The 15,946-nt window shown below is 41.0% G+C and overlaps 1 long non-coding RNA gene across 1 annotated transcript in view; it reads right to left on the bottom strand.

The window, feature by feature from the left end:
* Nucleotides 1-14,581, bottom strand: part of LOC108497706 — a 29,467-nt gene extending 14,886 nt beyond the window's left edge. Inside the window, exons 1-2 of the long non-coding RNA XR_001874937.1 lie at nucleotides 14,482-14,581; nucleotides 3,419-3,522 (exon numbers count right to left, since the gene is read on the bottom strand). This is a non-coding gene — a long non-coding RNA (uncharacterized LOC108497706). The remainder of the gene's footprint in view (nucleotides 1-3,418; nucleotides 3,523-14,481) is intronic.
* Nucleotides 14,582-15,946: the final 1,365 nt, after the last annotated feature.

The raw sequence follows: 15,946 nt of genomic DNA, 5'->3' as shown, positions 1-15,946 counted from the left end.
GGGCAGTAGGAGACATGGATCTGATTTATTTGAGGGAGGGACAAGTGGTTCTGCAGTCATATTACAAGCTAGAGATACTCCAAGGGGTTATAACCCCTTACAGCCTCTTCCCTCCAATCCACATCCAAAATAGGAGTGAAATCTCTCTTTAAGAGAGGTTCTAGTGCATGTTCACTTAGCTGAGGAGGCTTATTGGACCCTCAGCTCTCTCACTTGATACTTGGAAACTAAAGGAGATTTTCCCTGCAGGCTGTGACAACAGGAACAACGAAAAACCTCCAAATGAACAGCAAAGCAGCACTTCTGCCATTTGCTGATTACACTCACAGACAATTCTCCTTCACAGGTAACTGAATATGTCAGATGGTGATTTCATTAATTTTTTGTCCTGATAAAGGCAGTGTGGTTGCTCTCACCTCAGGTTGAATTCACTGTTACTGCAGAGGCACCTGGAAGCACCTGACCTCCCAGGTTCTTAATATTTAGGGTGTAAAAGGCTGAGAGAAAAAAAAAAAAGAAGCAAGGTACAGCAAGTACACGGGGGTCAGCTTGGATTTACACCTTGTTCCCATCACAAAAAGAACTTTAGAGAAAATTTCGGTTTTAGTCCTCAGTTGTTCAACATCTTCCAAAGGAGAAAGTCTTTTACTTCCCTTTCTACTTATTTTCTTATGACCTTTCCACATTTTTAACCTGTTCTAAGGAGCCAGGAGTGCCATTCCCAACCATACAGTTTTTCATAGGTGACAGAGAGGGGAAATAAAGGGCTGCACCTCCTCCTCTACAGCACATTTCAGCAACATCTACAGCACGTTATGTGATTCCACTGAATGAGATTTTCTGCTTGCTCCTTGCCCTTTCATTCCTCTCCTATTGTCCACAAATCACATTTTCCTCTCAATGTCTCCATTTCATCATTTACCTTGTCCATTTAGACTGAAAGTATCTCAAAACAGAGCTTTCTCTTAGACATCCCAAGTTACATACAATAGTATTGGGGAATTCTGGGAAAGATAGAGGTATTTCCAACCCTCAGGTCCTTCCAGCAGTGGAGTAACTCCCCCTACATGTTTTTACAACTCAGTAAGCCAAGTTGTGTCAATAACTTGGTTTGGTTTGGTTTCAAACTTCCCTGCCTGAACAGATACACTGCAAAAATCCATCACTCTCCCCATTAAAAAATGTCCTGGCAAGGCCTTAACCAGTTTTAAAATATTCAGATTCATCTGGACAAAACAGTAAAAAGTTGTTTAAAAACATGAACAAATACATAAATCTGGTTCTTATCAAAACTTTCAAAATGAAAATGATTTGTCTTGATGAACCTTTTAGCTGAGGCTATTTGACAAACTCAGCATGAATGAATAAACTGTGTCCATCAAAGGCAATGTGAATTTACGCTGAAAAGGTTCCATCCTGAGATTACTGACCAGTCTCAGCTGTGACACTTGTACTATGGATCAATCCTCATTTTTGATTTGGTAACCAGACAACATTTGGGTCTTTAGTCACTCAGTCTTGCCTTGGCACAAACAACTGGTGTGTGCTGAGCAGAGGGTGGAGTGATCCCTCTGTTAACTTTGCTTTGCTTTCCTACAGCTCAGGCACTGTTTGACTTCCATCCCTGGAGTAATTAGGAATCTGCTGGTCTCCTATATGAACTCACCCCTCTCCTTTCAAGCTTCCATGTACATTGAAGAAGATCCTTTTGGAGAGAGCTTGGATAGTTTCTTAGGAAGCAAAATACACAGTTTTGAAGCGTATGGAGTCAGTGTGTGTGTGACAAGGCACAGCAAACCCCAGTCACTGCTCCAGGATCTGCAGGATTGAGGGGGCTGCCAGGGCTGATCCCTCTGCCAGCTCTGTGGTCACTCAGCTCACACTTTGTGCTGCTCCAAAGGAGTCTAGTGCACCAAACAAATTCCAGCTAGAACAAATGGCAGGATGCAATGGAGCCAGGCCACTGCAGCTGAGGCACAAACATTCCCAAACAAAGCCAAGAGCCCCCGTCATGAACAGTGTTCCCATTTGTACCAGAGAAGATTTTAAAGTACAACAAGAGACCATATCAAAAGGTTATATATTGCAAAGAAATTCGGAATTCGGAAGTAGGTTACAATCAGAAGTTTTTGAAAAAATACTGGAGAATCCCTAGTGGTATTCTTTCATGGATGTTCAGAGGGGAAAATGATTACATCTTCTATCAAGGAACTAGAAAAAGGGAAAATAAATACAGGGGATAACACGGGTCAAAAATATTATCTTCAAGGCTACTAGAACTAGGATGGGGGGAAAAATTCCTCTTGAGCAGTTGGAGGCTCTGGTATTATCCATTTTTAAGCTACTTGGTCTGCAAGTGAATATACTATTAAAACTCCCCAACTTTGTGGCAATGTTAAAATATTTCAGCTGGGAAAACTCATAATATCCCAAGAGCAGGAGCAAGTGTTAGTCCTAAATTCCTCTACAAAAGAAACATAGAGTTGCAGACTTAAATAACTGCATGCAATGAAAGAAGGAGAAAAAATGATACTTCACAAAAAAAACCCCAACAAACCAGGCTGCAGATACTACCATTTTTCTTCTGGGAAAAGCATAAAATAAAGAAAGCCTGAGCTGCTGCTTAGGTGGTACTTCAGAAATGCAAGTGGAGTCCCAGTAGAATTTCTCAAGTTGCTGTCAATTTATTCCAAAGAAATACAACTTAGCAAAAGCCATCAACACAACAAGCTGCTATTCAAACACTCCAGTGTTTTTATCTCACTGCTTTAAACACAATCCTAAGGAGAATCTCTGTTTGCTGTGGTTCAGGATGACTGATCTTGACTCTTTTTTAAACAATTGAACGTGGATAGACACAATATTGTGTAAAGTCTTACTGCACAGTGTCCTTGCACGGGGCACTCCAGCCTGGCAACCAAATTCTGGAAACTGCTGCTTCTCCAGGTCTGAAGCACTGGCCCTGACTTACCCATGAACATCCATTTATAAAACAAAAATGTGTTTCTGGCACCTTTTGAAGCCTAAAGCACTTACATCCCAGGTCTTAGAGGCACGTAATTCTGCTTGGAAGCATGATTTGTATTTTTTTTAAGGATCATACGGTCTTGTAGGGGCAAGTGTTAGAGGGAAGTGGCCTGTGTCCATTATCTTTGGTCTGTAAGTTCATCACAACTGGCACCTGAACCAGAAGCTTAAAGATGGCAGCACCTGAAAACATTGGCACCACAGGGAGCCCTGCAGGTGCTGTAGCAGGATCTGCTCGTTCCACTGCATGATGCCAGGGGGCTGCTGAGCTGTGACATCCTGATACAGCAGCAGGACTTGTAACAGAGGAAAAGTGTCCCTTTCCACCACAGGGGCAGATTAAGAAGTAAATGCTTAAAAACAAAGGAGAGAAAGCAGCTTTATAACTCACCAGAAGGAGATCTCTCCTTGCTTCCCTCTCTCGCTGCCAGAGATGAGATCTATCACCATTGCTCTTGCTCAGGAGAATGAGACATTCAAGAAGGCATCTGAAGCCTGGAAAATGAAGAAACTCATGAGAGCAAGAAATTAATGGAGAACAAAATGCCTGTGTTGGGGTTAGCAGGCCTTTTCCTTTCCATATGGGACATACAGGATATAGGGAATCTCTCTCCCTTTAAGTCTATAATTATGGCTGTATTTTCATTCATGGTCCCACCAAAAACACTGAAGCCCAAAGCCTTAGGATGGATACAGTCTGTAGTCCTTTCCCACTTGTAATACTTAGAAATACAGACTTCTAGCAAAACCAGAAAAGGAACCTTTCCTTGCAAAATACTTATGAGAAAGACAAACATTGATCTTGGGATTACATATTAGGGAATTTAGAACAAATTATGTTCTCAATATGATGACACTGAGGTTGCAGAGAGCATGAATAGAGGTGAATTTGATGTTAAGAGTTTAAATAATTTGCTCGAGGACACAATGCAGTTCACTGTGTGCCCTGAGATTAGAAGCCAGGAGCTATTAAATTCTTTCTCTTGTTCCCAGACTGCTAGACTAGGGGATAAAGCTCCCTGCAGAGAGGAATATTTAAAGAAAAAAAAAAAAAGAATGAAGAAGAAGACTTATTCACTCAGTACAAGCCCTAGAGTAAAACCACACATGTAATATCACCAGTGCTTCTCTGTCCCTCAGGTATATTCTCCTCAACCTCCTCTGACTGAGAGAAGTAGAAGAAATGGCAGTTTCCCAAGAGCCATCTGCCCAAAACTGAGGGTTATGCCTTCTGGGGCTTGGGAGAAGGGGACTTAAGGGTGGCTCTACAATCCTAAATATGAGAAATAACTTCACTCCCTGCACCTGAGACATTCTAGTGAGCAGTCAGCAGCTGGTGTTAGACCCCCTGAGAGCTTGACAAAGGCAACAGCAAAAAAGGGTTCTTCTTTCCAGTCATTAGATGGAACACAGAAAACAGGCCACCACATCCTACAGTGCTCCAGCCTCCCACATGCCAGGGATGGGAGGAGGAAGACTGTGACACCTTCCAGGCTCGTCCTTTATTAATACATTGAGCTGTCAACACTTCGGAGCAAATACTCTCAAGATTTTCCCCAGCCTTTGAATGCATCGTGAGTTGATGTTGTAATGCTCTCCTTCTCCTGTTTTTGAAGAGCTTTCTGCGAGTTCCACGGACACCAGGAAAGGACTCGCTGTCCCCCAGCACCCTCAGGATGGCCACTTGTCCTGCCTTCCCTGTGCCTTCCCACTGCTCCAGTGCTCACGTGAAACGTTCTGCCTCTAACACCCTCCCCCAAGCACCAGGGATCCAAAGGGATTCACTTTGGGGCAGATGCTTTGCGATGAGATGGACACCCCAAACGCAGCCCAAGGGAAGGAAGAAACAACAGTAAATCCCATCTGGAGCTGCCTTTCCTCCATGCAGCCCAGTAGCACCAAGAATATCACCAACAGAGCAGTGACTGCCCCAGGGAGGAGCACCAGTGTGCCAGGAATTGGCCTTGTTTACATGGATTAAGAGACCAGTATTTCTTATCATGCCGAAATTCTACCTTAACATGAAACCTTTCAGAATGAGGACAAGCTTTTTACTATATTTGAGCAATTCTTACTCATCCACAGTGCAAGTTTGGCCATTTACTGGGTCCTCACTATACTACAGTGCAATAAAATAAAGTATTGATTATTCATTCAGTTTTCTCATAATTATATTCCCCAATGCTTGAACACTGGCAACTGCAAATGACAGATGTGTGAGAGCACTAAAACATAAATACAAATAAAATTTGAGATTAAATCAGCAAGTGTAAGATGGCAACACATTTCAGGACTAGGCTGATCAATGATTGTGAATGGGAGGAGGTTTTATTCAGGCTATAATACTAAATATCCTTCCACACCTCTCAACACCTGCCATTCTTTACCACAACACCTCTTACTACAGCACCTGATTACTCTGGAGATCTTCTTGGTCAGATTTGTGCAGAACTAAAGAGAGATGTTGCATTAGATCCTCTGCTCCTGGAGTGAGGATCCAGGAACACCTGTAGTTTGTCTCTTTTCAAACAACAGGGTTGATCTGCCCTGTTGTGAGTTGAGCATTTCACTTGCTCCCACCAGCAGTCTGGAAATCAGACTGGATGGACTCACAGTTTGTTTGGTGTGTTAATGCCCAGAGTCCTACAAAAACCCCACAATTTTCTCTTTCAAATGGGCTTTCTGAGGAATTATTAGGCTCGTGTGTATTCATTAAATAAGCCCATGATCAAGTTAATGTTATTATTAGCTTTTTACCACGCAAACACAGTCCAAATAAAACTGGGATTTACAATGGTATGATCCCATTGACTCTCACCTGGTCATTTATTCTGCCATAAAATGACAATAAAAACCACTGACTGGGCTTGGAGCTTGTCTATCTTTCTAATAAAGCATTGGCCTCAGTTCTTTGGATTATTTTTTGTTTTTTTTCTGACAAATGAGGAACAGCTGATCAACAAATGTATTGCTCTTTTTACAGCAGACTCTTTTCTTTTTTCCATACTGTAGTGATTAAGAACAGAACACCCAAAGTCTGTCAAAATAAAATTTCTTTGGAACAAAGCCACAAAAAGATAAAATGAAGTTGTCACTGAAAATTAATTAATACAAAGCAGTGATTGGTAGGAGGAATAAATACTTAGACCTAAAAATACCAGTGCAACAGCGTGCTGAAAGGTTATTTTTAGTCCTACATCTAACAAGAATATCTCAGTATGTTTAATAATAGCAAATTGGATCTCCAGGGCAAGATATTGAGAAAAATTGTTTACAGCAAGCACTTCCAGATCTCAAAAAACTACCTTAAAAGATTTTTAAGTTGTTATTAAGCTTTGCCTGGCTTTTTAAAGAAACGGCTTTAAAATATTTTTTCCATTATATACTTTCATTATTTGTTATAACAAGTGAGGTTTCTGTGTAACCAAAAATCATTACAGCACGGGCACTTTCAATGTCTGAGTCTCCACAAAAGCCAGTTTTCTGGAATGTAAGTGTGAAACCAGCACAAACACAAATTGTTTCTCATCTAAGGAAAAGAATGTATTTTGAAATTAATTCAGAGTCCAATTAAAAATCTTTCATCTTTCTTTTGTAATAAATAGCTCCTTAAGAGCAACGAGATGGCAAGAATTAAATCTTCTGGGCTGCTTTTAAAAATCTATATCCAATTCTTGAAAATCTATATCCAATTCTAAATACATTAGACCACTGGAGCCTCGTCCTGGCTTAACCAGACAGAGGCAAAAATCTCATCTGCTGAGCTATAAGAGCTTTTAACTTTCTCTCTTTGGGAATTGGATGAAGCTGGATATACTTTCAAGGTTCTTAATATATCTTTTGGATATATTAAGGTAACAAACCTAAAGCTGTCCCCAGTGAAGTTCCCCCCTCTGCAAGAACTGCGTGTTCATGTCCTCTGAGAACTTGCAAAATGGAGAGAAAAAGCATCTCTGTGCCTCTAAATAAATACACATGAATTCTTCCAACTGTATCCCAAGGGTGAGGGATGTCACTCCAACCCAGTGTGACTTGGGGACTGAACCCAAGGCCTTTGAGTGGTTTTGTTCCACAGCCTTGTGTTGGTTACACACTGTAGTGGTTTGGTTTAGGCCTTTTCCTGGCAACATATTAAATATAGATATTGCACAAGACTAGTAGGAGTGATGAGATACAGCCCTCAAAATATTATCTAACAACCCTATATATGTGATAAGTCTGAGATTTTCCTAAGAAGCCTCTTTTCCTAAGAGGAATATTTATATTATTGATCCAATACAGTGAAGGAAAATGATCATAAGATGCCTTGCATGTCTTCCAAAAACTGGAATCAGATCCTATAGCTGTCCTTCAACAAGGAAACAAAATATTTTGGCCCTTTTACTGATGGCACAGAGAAATGAAATGAGCTACATTTCATATGATATGCCAGACATTCCCCCTGGTCAAAGGAAGATTTCAAAGCCAATTTATCAGAAGATGGACAAACTGAATGAAATAGCCTAATGTTTGCAATATGTAGATAAACACCATTTAAATTTGATTGACATCCTAGGAATTCTGGGGTTTTTTTGGTTGCTGTACTTCAATAACAGATATTTGGAGTACAGTCCCATGAAAAAATATTTTCTTCTCAGCACTTGCCCTCGTGTTTCAGAGTCAGTGGTTGAACTGGTCAATATTTTTTGGATTTGAGGGCAAATCCAGCTTTTACTCTGGACATTTTCTGAGAAAGAATTCACTGACCATGTGTAAGAGGGCAAGTTAGTGAAAAATAGAGTGGGACTGGTTGAAGGAAGAGACAGAGAGCCATGGATTGTGAGGTCCCTCCAAGCTACTCAAATTACTGCACAGTTGCAGAGGACTGTTCCATTCAGGAGCACAAAACCTCCCCAGAAGGCTTCTGCAGTCTCTCCTCACTCCTACATCTGCAAACTGCAATGCCAGAGTGAAGCACTGGGTCATTTCTGAGCTGATTTTTAGCTCCAGCAGCTGTCACTGCATCGAACTGTTATGTGGGAATAATAAGTTCAGTGTCCTTTCTGCTGGAGATGTAGTGCCTTCTTGGAAAAGGTGAAAGATGGGAAGATACAGAGGGAAATGGTATACTTAATAAAAGTTTTGGATGTGTCATTTTTGCTTACCAAAGAAAATTGGATAGAAAAAACCCTGGATCCTTAATGGATTGTTCAAATGCTCATTAGCATCAATCAGATTTATTTGAACAGATAATTACCCCCATATTGTGCTTTCATCACTGAGATTGTTTATGTTAAACTGTCAAGCAGCCATTTCCAAATTTTACTCCTTGATGTGTTGAAGCTCCTTTTACAGCCAGGAAAACAAAGGAGGACTTATTTTTCTCCTCCCCCACCCCCCCACCCCTCAGCTTTGTTTTGCCCCCATTTGAAGTGTTTCACGGGGCTTTTAAGTCCACGGGAGCACTGAGTCATTGTCAGTTCAGATGTTCTGAAGAACTGCAGGTACAGGTCTCCCCAGGAGAAGCACAGTGAGAGCCAAGTCCCTCTGTCCTGCTCCAACTCATTCATTCCATGCTGGAATGTGCACTCAGAGAAGCTGCAGCTTATAAGTTGCAACTCCTCTATTTCCAGGAGTCGATTTGGAGCTGCCAGTCCCTCAACATTCACTTTGGTGGTTGCCATCAGTGTGTTTAGCAAATCAGTCTATTTGCAGCTACAAGTGATTAGAGCCCTATGTAAGAGAGCAAATTGCTCTGTCTAATCAAAGCAAGCCAACCCATGCCTTTAGGCTACTCTTAATGCATTTATCTGTTGCTAAAGAAAGTACTTTGGCAATACATGTGTCTTTTTAATTTTCTCTGGCTGTCAGTCACCTTTCTATTCTACATACTGCTCACCCACAGTAAAAGTCAGTCTCCTAGCCAGTATGAATATGTGTTTTCTTCAATGGTGAATGAGTGATTTATGACAATGTTCAACATTCGATGTCTAACTATGGAAGTTCTTAAAAAATGGAATAAATTTTTTTTTTTTTTTTTTCTTTAATTGCTTTCCCACCCTTTTACCTCCCACAGCAAACAGCAGAAATTCTTTAAAGGCATCTCCCAGGAGGATATGTATCTCTTCCTATAGAGAGAGACTACGAAACAAATCAAACCTCAAATTTCTTAATAATGCCTTGAAAGGTAATTAATCCTAAATAAAGCCAAAAGTTCCTAATTTGTCACTTCTCTAACTTCAGCTACGTGTAGTCCTACAGAATTCATTAACATGGAGAGCTATGGTAAATTGGTAAATAGTGCTTTGTGTCTATGACTCCCAGTTGATAAGGAGTTGAAAACTGTATCTACTTACAGTGCTTTCACACAAGTCAGTCTGAGAATTTAGCAGCAAACAGGAGGAAAAAAAAGGTGTTGACCAAACTTTGCCCATCAAGCAAGGAAGAAGGATAAGCTGTGTACTTCCTGTCTTTTATCTTCATAAAAACCCTGTTAAGCATTTTTTCGGTATAAATCTTTGGTCTTGAGTTTAAATTTCCCCTGGGCTTGGCCAGCTGTCCTGGTGAATCCCAGCATCTCTGCAGCTGTCCAGCAGCCAGGCTTTTACATCCTCTCTGTTGTTTGCTATGCAAATGGGGACCTCACCTGAATGAAAAAGGCTTTTTATTTCAGAGCAGGGACCAAACCCTGCTGAGGAAAAACGCAAAGCCACCCTTGCATTTTGTTAAGGGGCACGTAGAGATTGGCATTTTATCATTTCATATCCTCCCCAAGAAATCTTTAGAGCTCTGAGAGATGGCAGTGGCTGCTGGCCCCAGTACAATTAGAATTGGCACCAGGCATCAGATGGGGATGCAGCCACACACAAAGGCCAGCCTGTTGCACGGGGATGTAACTTCAGCTCTGCTCAAAGGTCAACCACAGGAAGTTGTTATCCTAAAGGGAAATAAATCAGGTGGTTTAACTCTACGGAGAAGAGTAACTTGCTTTATTAAGTGTTGTTTTTGAGGCTGCACAGGCAACGCTTGAAAAATGAAGGGAGGATGGCGCCTGTGTTTTGCATTATAATTCAATTTAGCAATACCACACACACACACACACAAAGCTTTATTGCTAATGGATGCACCAAGCAGACCTGACTGCTCTACATCAACAGCAAAACAAAGAACTCCCCATCAGCAGTAGGCTATCATTAGCAGTAATGTTATTCCAAAGCGTGGTGTATCTGTCAGGCAAATGTAACTGCATCTGACATCCACCACGGGTCTATTTGCCTGGCTGAGATGATACGTTTCAAATTGAGGAACATCTGTTTCGGGCATGTGATGAATCATCTTCAACTATATTTCCTATTTCCTGCTATCCTGTGAGATCAGGCAGTGGAAAGGAGTTACATAACGCTGTGATTGTGTTGTTTTTCAGTACTACTGAAATTTTAGTTTCTTTTTTTTTTTCTGATCTGTGGCTCATTTCATGGTTTAAAAAAAAAAAAGAGTTGCCACAGAGAGGATATTTCCATTTCTAGATAGGAAGAAGCTGAAATATAAACTTATGCTATGGATATTCGTCCTTTCCTATTGACAGTAAGTCAGCTGAAATGGCTCACTCACCCCCAGACAACAGTTCTAGAGAGGTACAATATGATACTTTTGCCAGTGTCTTCTTCCTCAGCTGATCAGTTGTCTCACTGAATGTACTAGAATTGTAGCTGCTTGCAAGAGTGTGGGGGAATAAGTAAGTAACAAGGTAAAGCAGAAGTTTATATAAAATACAGAATGAACACTGTGAGAAGTTTGGTCATAGTGGAGTTTGGCAATGAAAAATAAGACCCTTTGATTGAAATGTAAAATTTCACACATCAAAAAAAAGGGATTAATATTCAAGCAAAGGGACCTGACAGCATATCAGCACAGCACATGTAGAAAATTTAATGTAGCACTAATGTGCGTGTCTTCTGCATTTAAAATGAAAATCAAGAGCTATCAAGAAGAATAGGGATGTTTTCAGTGGGCTGGATGGTGAGTAGCAATATGAACACCTTCATGCATGAGAAAGCACCATTTGCCAGCACCCTGAAGAGGATCTCTGTGTATTTAGCCTGTGCAACTGGTGATATAAAAACACTTGTCTCTCAGAGGGTGGTATTTATTGTATGCCAGTGATGTGCAGTGAGACAAAAACACACCAGGATCTTCTGTGCAGCCACAGGGGGCTCAAATGCTTGGTCTGTTGACTTTAAAAGGATGGTTTATAAAATAGCTTCACAATCCTAAAACAATAAAAGCATTTAGACTACTTGCTCAACTAGTGGAAGGCAACCAGTTCTGCAGGTTTTGGAATTCACTTTGGTTTCTGGACATATTACATTGTTCTGGATCACACCAGGCGGGTCAGAGCCAGGTGATTCTGGCTAAGCAGAAAAGTCTCTTTCAGTGGAAACTTCAGATCCAAACATGGATCCCAGCTGCCCTTAAATTCGTTGGAATCTGAAGTCAGGAATTTAAATTGGGCTCCTAGGCCATCACTCCAGTTAAGAGGAGTTCTGTCCCTGATTAGTGCAGATATTGCTGGCTGTGTGTCCAGCTCCCAAAACTGAATGCATCACAGCTGACCAGGAGCATTCCTCCAAAAGCAAACTGCCACATCAGCAGGGCATCCAAAGCAGCAAGAGCATCTACAGCAGCACCATCTGGTGTCCCTCAGTGGTTTTATCGTTCTGGTAAGTGTTGCAGATGAAGTTAGCACACAGAAATCAAGAGCAAATGAAACAGTCGCATCCTGTCATTGCCACTGCCCTGTCCCAACTCTCACAGTGAACAAATGATGCCATTTAGCTCTCTCCCTGTGATCTCACACTTGTCCACATCCAATGAGTTTAGGGTTTGCTTTGCTTTCAAAAGGAGGCTGATTTATATCTTTTTTCCTGCAATCAAACTTGGGCTGCGTGAGAAAAATCAGGAAACTGTGCAACCGCCTGTGCAAATCAGTCTTCAGTTAAGCAGGTTTTTGATCAGTCTATCCCAGGTACACCTGGAAAAGTTGCCTGTCACCCACTCTCATGCTTGGCTATTTCCCAGAGGTACATCTGCAGCCCCTTGTGCTCTCAGGATATAAAGAAGTGCTTTCCTCAAAGGATGCACATCTGAAATGCAGCAGATCTCAGTGAACTGGACATTAGACAACACTAGGGAAATAATTCTTCAGTTCCCAGGCAATGACCTTGGAAAAGTGAGTTTAGTGCTTTATTCATCTCTACTGGCTATAATATTGTGCTTTATTAAGTGTGTGCAGTATCCCATCTAATGGGGACCAGCCTCTACATATCCATGGACAACAGCTTTATTTCTTTCTAAATGAGTGTCTCCTGTGACTGAACTCTCAAGGAACACTATTCTTGAAATTAATCTTGAATGCTCTAATTAGAATGGTAGTGGTTACACAATTCTCTAACGGCTACTTTGAAGAAACAATTACTGTCTTTATTATGATAACCCTCCAGATGAGATACTGCAGTTGACAAAAGATTATTAAACAAGGTATTATTCAGTCACTGACTCACTCAGGCAGCAGCTTGTGCATGTAGTGATGAAGGCCAACATGCCAGCACTTAAAAGTGTTGTAATACAGGGCTCAACTTTTTAATGCTTTTTGGACAGTACAATACTGCAATAGACTGGGGCTTTTTTTAGTAAATCAATGGTAATTCAACTATAATTAGATCCTCATAAGAATGTAGAGGGTGTGATCAGCATACAGAATTGTAAACCTTTTATTTCATCTATCTCAGAAATGAGCATAGGAGGTCAGAAAGTGAGACAATGGGCATTATTTCCCAGAGTAAAGAATTGAGTTAATCCAATTTGTGTCTCTTTATAGGTAAAGTCATTAGTCAATCAGAAATGTGACTGTAGGGTAAACAATGTCAAGTCCATGGTAAAGTCTGAAAGTAACAATCGGAAGGAAAAATGAAATCCTGGTTATCCCAATGAAAGCAGTGTTATTTGGGCTAAAATAATTTTTAATTCTACAACCCTTGGGTTGTATCTACTTGTAAAATATCTTGGTAAGAAAGGCATTGCAGGAATGTAAAGATATTATCATGAGACTACCTATAACCACTTTGCTCAGCTCTTCTCTCTAGGGGTAGCTGCTTGAATAAGTGAGTAGTCATTGAGATTTTGAATTAGTTTTGTGTATTATACCTTCACTGGATAGTTCATTTTCCTCTGCTGTGGATAACACAAAGATCCTTTCTAAAAAGACAGTGCCCCAAGTTTTCTAATCAGATTCTTATACCCTGGTGACTCTGCAGAGCATTTTCTAATAGAATTGAGGCACGGGCTATGGAACCAGAATAGAACAGGCTATTAAAAATGTTATCTCTGTGGAAGCTTATAATAACAATACTAAAACAATTCCATGATAGAGAAGAACCCACTTGGAAAAGAGATTCATTAAGTCAGAGTCATTGCCACTCACAAAAAGCTTCCAGTGAGAGAGAGTGATCTATAGAAGGAAGGTCTTGTACCAAGGAAAACAGCTACCTCTATAAAGGCATTATTCAGTATATTCAACAACAGCTCTTAAAAAAATCATCCAATAATGATTAAATCACTGATGATTGTTTTATCTGATCTCAGATTGCCTGTATAATTACAACAGTCATACTTTGGATTCTCTAAAAGTAGGCAATAATAACATAAGAAATCTAAAAAGTAATTTTCTGCATTTTGACGTCCTTCAGTGCTCTTTTCTTTCACTTGAGCCATGTGCTGTGTTGGCAAGTCTCCATCCAAGTGCTGGATGGTATCAACAGACCGTGCTGGATTCTCAGAAAGAGGACATGGAGAGAGCAGCTGCAGATTTCATCTGGTATTGTCAGGGCATTATCACACTCCGGCACCATAAGGTTGCAGATTAGTACGTGCTGCTGTCAGTGCTAAACTGGACAGAATTCTGTGGCTCCCCTGTAAGGTATTCTGGGAGCACAAAGTGAGGGGGTTTAACACGCTGAGTTCTCCAAAGTGCCACAGTTCATCTCTGTAGACAGATAAACAATTCTCCAGAGATATTTTTTTTCCTCTTCCAGTAGCACTATTTGCCTCTTTCTAGTTGAAGGTATTTGTGAAACAAAACAAAGCTTTGCCAAAATGGCCCACTGAATACTCACACCCTTGCTGTGTTCACTGATCCTTCCGTTGCCATCACCCGGCATTTGGGGAGATGTTCACAATAATCTTTTATCTTCACCTACGTCTTAGTCACTTTAAAACATGCAGTGAATGTGATATAAAAATCCCCACGACAAACGTTTAAGTATCTCGGACAAATAAAGTGCATGTGCCCAACACTCCACACCCGTCCATCAGCGCTGGGCTATCACCAGCCCTTCCTGGGGAACAGTTCCTCATTCATAGAAGATCTGCTTAGAAATTCATAGCCCACTTCGGCCCATTACTGTGAGAAAGCCTCACCGGGGTTATTGAATGCTGTCCCTTCTCAAGGTTACGTCCTTACAGCGGTGTCGCGCCCGGGGTACTTCGTTTCCTAAGCAGCAATTTGGCAGTTTGCCCTCGCGTAGCCGGGTAACAGTTCCTGGGTAACCACCAGGATTACTTCAATACCTTCAGCTGGGGCTTAGTCACCGAAGGAGTTCTGCTAAGAGGCTAATTAAAAAGTTCCAAACCGCACTTACTTGATCGCAAAATATTGTTTGTTCACTAATTCAAAGACATAAAGATCGCGGGCCCAGGTGTTAATGCAAAAAATAATGGGTTTCTTTTTTATGCATGTTCCCAAATCTAAACTTCCACACCATATAATTTACATAAATCCAGATTAGTTTCTCTCAGGAGGAACAGCTACATTGCTTGCAGCACATTCTTTCTGTCTGGGAGTCTTCCCAGCCTGTCAGCTCCGGAATTGACACATTCTGGGAAGCCTCTCTTGGCTCACCCAGAGCTCTCCCTCCCTTTTCTAGTTCTTTGAGGTTTTAGGCTTCTTTGATCCCCCACTTAGCCTTGGGAAGAGCACCCACTGTAGCCTGGATGGAGCCAGCTCATTAGTTTTTCTCCAAGTGATGACCCAGCCATTATCATCGGAGCTCCTTTGAAGCCACCTATCTGAAGATATTCTTATCTGTGCCATTGCCTCGCATTTCCTCTTTGCTCCTTTAACAACCTCTGCTTTGATTTAACTCTCTCCCTGCCGGCAGGAAACAATGTTGTTTTGAACGGGGAAACATTTATAACAGGCATGAGGAATGTATTCCTGGTGAGAAAAACCTACTTCCTTTTTTTTTTTTTTTTCCAACACCTGTTTCAACTTTCCCCTGTTATTCTGAAATCGGAGAGGTAAGAGGGAGTGCTTAAGGATTTCCACTGGGTCTGATTTAACACACGTGTGTGCAGAGGAGCTGGAAGATCAGAGCAACACCTTTTGTTTTCTTTTCTCTGCATACTTATGTGCGTGGTCACATTCTGTGGTCCCTCTTGGAATATTGCAAGATTTTTATAAAGCCATAATCATATATAAATCATCAATTAGCAAATTTTCTCCAACTATCCCAACAGTTCTGTTAAATCAGGATCAGGAATCCTACTGAATCCTTTTCTTGGACTCAGTTGTGAAAATTGTGTGCAGTCCTGTCTCAGGCAACCTTCTCACACTGGAAAATCAAACAGGTCATTCAAACAGCCACAGAGAACACCAGTTTGGAAAGAACCAAGATAATGTCTGAGTTTTAAAAGATCTGAGCATCACCTGCCTTCTTTCCCTCCTTAAAATCAACTATAAAAACTCCCATAAACTCCACGGAAGAAAGTTTAAGAAAATGTTCAGGTATTCTGAAAACACCCTCCAAAATCTCTGAGCAACTACAGCAATTTGCAATGATACCTTTAGGTGTGAAGGAGGCATTAGTATCTCTGTTACAAGATA

Source organism: Lepidothrix coronata, unplaced genomic scaffold (assembly GCF_001604755.1).
Source record: "Lepidothrix coronata isolate B3197 unplaced genomic scaffold, Lepidothrix_coronata-1.0 Scaffold51, whole genome shotgun sequence".
Classification (NCBI taxonomy): Eukaryota; Metazoa; Chordata; class Aves; order Passeriformes; family Pipridae; genus Lepidothrix; species Lepidothrix coronata.
This window is presented reverse-complemented; position numbering and strand designations above follow the sequence as displayed.